Source organism: Barbatula barbatula (assembly GCF_947034865.1).
Source record: "Barbatula barbatula genome assembly, chromosome: 9".
Lineage (NCBI taxonomy): Eukaryota > Metazoa > Chordata > Actinopteri > Cypriniformes > Nemacheilidae > Barbatula > Barbatula barbatula.
In genome coordinates, this window is record NC_136772.1 from 58,012 (window position 1) to 64,072 (window position 6,061).

Here is a 6,061-nt window from a genome sequence, read left to right on the forward strand (position 1 = left end):
GCGAAACAGCAGTCACCAAGTGAGCTTTCGGGAAACCCAAATCTGACTAATATCAAATGCAGTTAAGCACGTGTGTATTGAGCTCGATTCGAACGGTTCGTTGACGTTTGGCGTTGATCGCTGTCCGTGGTGCTGCTTCAGACGAGCACTGGATGCATTTACACAGCGACAGTGAGAGGCAGCAAAACAAAACGAATTTATGATGAACTAAAGCGCATATATGGTGTCGTTAAAACCTGTTAAGCGTCACGAATACTTGTCAGTATTCAACAATAAACCCGTTAAAACCCAACCCGTTTGGTTTGGCCAAAAAACATATTTTGTAACAAACTTGATCTTTCCACTTACAAATGTGTTTTGTTTGGCCCTTACAGATTATTAATTCTACACTTCGCGGTTGTGTTCGCATCGCATTCTGATTACTTCGTTTAAGCTGCTTTAGAATGCACATTGTGAAAAGCGCTATATAAATAAAATTGAATTAACAATTACTCTGCAATTCCAGTTCTTAATACAAACACGCACTGATTTATTTCCTTGCCTTTACATTTCATCAAGTTTTTGTCTGAATGACTTGCTGACGAAACTGTATCCAGTGGAACAGCATGTGTTTGAACTGAACTGAGTGAAAGTAGCTGGACTGCAAGTATGAATTTTAGCTCCACTGGAGGCCAGAACATTGAGAGACTGCAGCGGTTCAGATGTCAAACTGAAACTAATTAAAACTCGACCGACCGCAGCCTGTGAATATTAAGATTTGATTCCAGACTGTCTTCTTTTAGAAAGTGCTACTCTGTTATGCTGAGGCCAAAACAATTCAACTCACCAAATATTTCACGTCATAAAGTGCTTTATAGTGCACAGAATGTCCAGGCCATTTTATTAAGTCGTATCTACTTTTATATTTTACCCTTTGTGGGGCAATACAATATTACATTAAGGCATACTGCAAAAGATTCAGTGGTTCAAGTATGTCAAAGAATGCTGCACTCGGGCAAAGTCAGTTCAAATGTAATGGACCAATCAGGTTGAGTTTTCGACTTTCAGTATTAATGCATAAAGTGGTTCATGTAAAATGACAGGTTGGCAGTTTTGGTGGTGGTTTGCTAGATCTGCTTAAGCTGCTTCTGCAGAATAACTACAAAGACGTACTAGAGCTAACACCACAAACCTGCTGCATGAAGGCTTTTCAATAGAATTAACAGATATAAGATTCTTATACCTGTAGATCTACCCACCAAGACATGTGTAGTGCTACTGCTATGCCAAAAGACCACTCTAGTACCACTACACTGCCATTCCAGTAGTTCATTTCTCAACCTTTGATGTTATGGTGACATTCATAACTATTACATTTATTCTGTTAGACATACAAGTGTTATTCTATGTTTGTGAAAAGTGACGTGACATGTGGCCAACTATGGTGTCCCATACTCTGAATTTGTGCTAATCCAAGTGCACACACACACAGTAGTGAGTAGTGAACATACGCATACACTGTGAACACACACCCGGTGAGGTGGGCAGCCAGTTTTTTGCTGTGGTCCACAGGGAGCAGTTGGGGGTTTGGTGCTTTGCTCAAGTCGTGGTATTGAAGCTGGAAGAGAGCGCTGGTCATTTACTCCTCCACTTACAATCCCTGCTGGTACCAAGACTCAAAACGGCAACATTTACATTAAGGCATTTGGCAGACGCTTTCATCAAAAGTTGTTAACGCCATGCTCTTACCACTGAGTTACAGGAAAGCTATGGGTTACAGCCCTGTGTTGTACTCCACATAACAACAAACATTCTCATACATTACAATCAATAATGGGAATTAAGATCTACTCATCTTTCTAGAAACACAAAAACCACATTGATTGACAGCTCATAATAAAGATAATGTCAAATTAAGATTTTTACTAAATAAATTCGACCAAGAGTCTCCAACTGAGCTCTAAAGTGTGTCCTCTTTATCTATGCTGTGTGTGTGTGTGTGTGTGTGTGTGGGAGAGAGAGAGAGAGAGAGAGAGAGAGAGAGAAAGAGAGAGAAAGAGAGGGGGGGGTCCTCACAGAACTATCTGCTAATGCCTCAGGCTCTGAGTGAGAACTGCACTATTAATAAAGTTCTTAAAATCCTTTAATCCCAGCAGCCCTTTACTGTCACACATTTAATGGACGACCGCATCTATAAAAAGTCCAACACAAAAAATATGATCAAATAAACATTAGATTGTTCTCACAATGAGGTTTATCAACTCTAAGATTTCAGCAACCGTAAAGTTAAACTTTAATTTAAAGAAATACAATAAATAACAGAGCTCTCCAATAACGTCAAGTAAAAATAAATAAATTTTTAAATAGCAGTAAATGAACCTAGAAAGACTAAGAGATGATTTGCCTTTAGCTGTAGGATTACAGAACTTAAAGGTTTGGTGGAATAGCCCTAACCCAAACTATGCATTCAAATATGACTACTATTGAAATGGGTTGGTGGAGGTTACAAACAAATAGAGACAGTGCAATAAAATCATGGATAGCACATTAGAATTCCTTGGAATAGTATCTAGGTGTCTATGAGAGTTAAGTCATTCTATTATATAAAAAAAACCTGATAGTAGGCCGATGGTGGCGACATTGGCAAGGAACCAAAATTCCAATGATGATTTGGGCATCCTCGTTTTCTTTCCTCGCTTTCTTTCCTCGCATCTTAGCTCCACAACGAGGAATTAAAAGAATGGAAATGGCATATCTCTTTAGCAACACTTCAAAGCGTCGTCAATTAATGAAGACTGTACACATTGTACATTGTGAATGTAAAAAATATAGTTAAATACATACTTTAGGCAAATGTCATAATCCCCACTACAATAAAAAAAAGTTAAAAACAGTGTTTTTCTGTGTCTTTGGTGTGTTATAAGTTGCCCATGCATGTATTAGACACGTGAAATTGCACAAATGAAAGTGTGGGAACAAAAGATGCGTTCTATCTTAAAGCGAATGCTCACCCAGACCTGCCTGAAACGCCTCGTTTAGCCACACCCACACACATCTACATCAGCTCGTGGTATGATTTGACTAAGACCGCCCACAATTCCAACAGTTAAAACTCAGCAAGGACTGTCTGGCGCTTCAGATTCGCAGCCTGTAAGTATATTTTCATTGTAAAAGACTTTGCTTCGGACTAACGCGAGTTGAGTTTGATGTTGTTCTTTCTTTGTGTGATCTGCAAATTCAAACACGCGCGTAACGTGGAAAAAAAGACAACATAAGTCCTAATAATCAGTAATTATGTTCCAACTAGAAGCAACAAATGTTGTGTTCATAATGGGGTTTATTGTCTTTGTTGAGTTGCGACGAGACACGACGTAACACTTGTTGATCAAGAAGGGCCGAAGCACTCGCGGTATTTATAATGTTATCAATCCCTGCTGTAATGCCAGCTTGTTTCTATCTCACACAAACTCTGTATGATTAATATGGTTGTTTGTTTATAGTCGATTACTCTTAACCAATCCTTTACATCCGACTCGAGTCAAGCTGGCAAAGTTGTATCGGCTTGATCTTCATTTTCCAGATCAGATTCGGGCTCGAATTGATAAGGAAGGATCAATGCCATTTTATGTGACTACTGTCAGTAGTTTTGGAACCTGATGTTCCGAATATGGTAAGAGGCGTTTCTGTGCAGTATTCGACCAATCACAACGCACTAGTGAACTGGCCAATCACAGCACACCTCGCTTTTCAGAGCTATGAGCTTTGTTAAAAATCTGCACGTGTCACAGAGGCGGAGCAAAGAGGAGATACAAACATGCACGGTGTGTGGAAAATACAGTGTTATAGAACCTTAAATCCTATACACATTGTGTAACATCAATGAAAGACCCCTTTAATAATGGTCAAAAATGGTCAAATATATGTTATGCATAAACATGAACTATATTAATAAATTAACTATATGAATAATATCATGCTTAATTATCACATGTATGCATGTTTGAATATGATCTAAAGATGTGACGATGTGTAGGGGGCGGAGAATAATACACATGTCAGGTTTAGTGGATAAAACACTTCCGCAAAGAAAACACCTGTGTATCCTCGCCCCCCACGGCTCCTCAGAACGCCTCCTCTCTCCTCGATCCTCGCACCCTCCCGATGCATAAAGATGGCAAAGTTCCACCGGTTTCTGGGTCATAGGATGGAGGACGGAGGAAATGATGAGGCATATTGAGAAGCACCCCTTGACTCATTTCAAGAATAGCCTTGTGATGAGAGACATACGCTCTCTAGTGGTTATAACAATGCAGTACAGTAAATCTAGTCTGGTCTGCCGTCTCAGGCTCACTTATATTCACATGTATTGTATTGAGACCGGTTTTATACTAATGCTACAAAAATAGGATCAGCACTGTAAGATCACAATGTTAAACTCGAAAAGCCAGAACAAACAAGTTCAGTGTACAGACTGTCATGATCACAGGTGGTGAGATACGGCCAGAGGACCAGGGTGCAGACAGCGGGTAAGGGGTTAACAGATATTTAATAATACATATAAAACAAAAACCCACGAGGGGGTAACATAACAGAACGGGGGAAAATAATAACATGACGAGACAGGACTAAAACTAACAACACTTAAATAAGACTTAAATAAACTCTTGACATGAACTACACATAACTAAACTAACAAGACACATAAACTCACCACACAAACCACAATGAACCAGCACAAGACAGAAGACACAAGGGAATTAAATAAGGGACCAAATCAAGAGGAGAACAGGTGAAGGGCATGAATCAATAACGAGGAGATGATGGAACAGAGACGAGAATGGAGAGAGTGTATGGAAGGCCATAAGGGCAATAACTGCCTCTCTCCACACAAGACATGAGAATCTGTCATGATCCTGCCACTAAACCAAGAGAAACATGACATGATGCAGCAGAATCATGACACAGACACCAAGATGGTGTTGTTTCTGGTACAGCACAAGTTTCAACATTCATGACTAAATGTATGGGTGTCTTAAAAAGACCAAAATTAGATTAGATTTTTTAGATTAGATTCAACTTTATTGTCATTACACATATACAAGTACAGTGTAACGAAATGTACAGCGGTACACAGATTTACTAACACTCTATGGCCGGGATCACAGACAAGGCATAGTTTAAGCCAGGACTATGCCTTTGTTAAATTAGGATATTTAAGTCGCTTGTTTTAAAAATGCCTTCGATAAAAAACTTATGATTTGCATCCGGAGACAAAACATTGGCAATTACATATTTTAAGGTATGTCAGGGCAATTTTTTTCTGTTAAAAGAGTTCAAACTTTCATTTTAGTCTGAAGCCTTATATGCAACATTACTGTCAATTGGTTTCAATGTGTTAAATTGCGCAATAATGTAGTTTTTTTATAAAAACCATGCAAAAACATAAGCGATGGTTCCTTGATAAAAGTGTTTAAACTGCAAGCATATAAAATAGAAATGGAAAATGAATTTACATGAGACTACAGAATCAGAAGTGCCTCCATCACACGCCGTTTGTGTTAACTCGCTCGAGTTTGCATGTGTTGTGTGGGTGTTGTGCAGCGCCTTACAGAAAAACCGCCCACCAACATTGATCACATACAAGCAACAAACCAGAGACTACATCTTTTCATTAAACGACGACATTTAATGATTATACTTTATGCAGCCTGTAATACTTTAATTGAGAAATACACACTGTGATTCGGTGGTGATAGCAAAGTAATAGTGTAATGTAATAAACAGAATTTCTAAGCAAAGTTTATTTTAGCATTTATAAAGACTCCAAGCAAATCCATCTAAAATCAGTTCTGTTTTCTACTTATTTTAATCTCCACAGAACAATCTTCAATCCAACCCCTGTTGTTTTTTTTATTTTAATTCCTCACTTTTTATCTTCCATCTTAAGACTTCAGACACTGTCAGATATTCTGAAGGAAATGGTCAGGACATAGCAATTAAATAAAATGTCATTCAAGCTTATAAATCGTACAGAACAATATACTTTAAAAATCAAATAATACAAAAAGTTTTCTATGATCTA